This window comes from Balearica regulorum, chromosome 2 (genome assembly GCF_011004875.1).
Source record: "Balearica regulorum gibbericeps isolate bBalReg1 chromosome 2, bBalReg1.pri, whole genome shotgun sequence".
NCBI lineage: Eukaryota > Metazoa > Chordata > Aves > Gruiformes > Gruidae > Balearica > Balearica regulorum.
Window position 1 is genome coordinate 152,123,365 of NC_046185.1, and position 1,245 is coordinate 152,124,609.

Consider the following 1,245-nt stretch of genomic DNA (forward strand, 5'->3'; position numbering starts at 1 on the left):
CACTGAAGAGCTGCAGCTAAGTTTCTAGCACTGCTCCAAAAATCCCAACCAGCATTTACTTTTTGTTGTTTTAGACTGCCACCGAATGGTGAGGAACAAGCTCGTTACTCCAGCTCTCCCGACTGCTGCCCTCTCTCTGGAGCTGGTGCATACCTGGGAACTCAACAGCCACTGACTTCAAATTACCAACACTGCCATCAGATACACAGGTTTCTGCAAGAAGCAAACCTTCCCTTCCCAGCGATCTGTCTGAACAATTCTTGTTCCAGCTCCGCTGCACTAACAGGCTCGTGTCGAGCTGCACTCTGGTGTACTTCCAGCATCAGGACTATTTTTTAATCTATTTTTAATTATTGGGTTTTTTTACAGCATTGAACTGCATGACCTGGCTCAGCACTAACAGGCCTAGCTCACTAATTGCTTAGGACATTTTTATCCTAGAACCTCATTCTTGTAGATTACTGAAGCTTACTACTTTAAAATAACTACTTGCTTTATCTACCACAGTTCAGAGCAATCTACACAGAGCCAGCAAGTTTGTTTGTTTCTTCCCTCTGCCTTCGGATACGGATCAGCGCAGTCAGTGCTCCTTCACTCAGATGACTTTCTCCCATTACTGGTGGAGAAATGGTTTCCTGAAAATTACTTCCCTATAACAGATCCTAATTCTCTTTCTTCCCCAGGGGATTTTTTTATCTACTTCTTCCGAACCTTTGAAAAAAAAAAAAAAAAATCAGTGCTTTTGATTTTACTACCTTCTCTGGTAAGACCAGCAATAGATTTGCTAATCCTATTCAAATGCCAATAAGCTTAGCACACTCATTCCCCAAGACACACTCATGGAAACCAAAGTTTAACTTCTGCAAACAAGTAGAAAACGTTACTATAAAACTCAGTGAAAATGCAACCAGCAGTATCGCAAAGTACACCATTTTAATCACCATTTCCGTCCGTTTGGACTCACTTGTCTCTTAAGCAGAGGACAAGCAGATGTGAGAGCTCACACAGTCTGCTTCCATCACTACTTTTCCTGAAGCTGCAATCTTTCATTATCTGTTGATAGCATTTTGTGTTTTCTTCTGTATGGACCAAGCCCCCTGCATTAAGCCATATCCTGTGGACAACCTGTATTTCTGGAATCCACTTCTCCAGCTGTTCATTCTGCCACTCGTTTACCTGCATCTGGTGGTGCCCCACAGGTAAGTCTTCAGAAAACTCTCACCATTTATGAGTCATTACATTTTC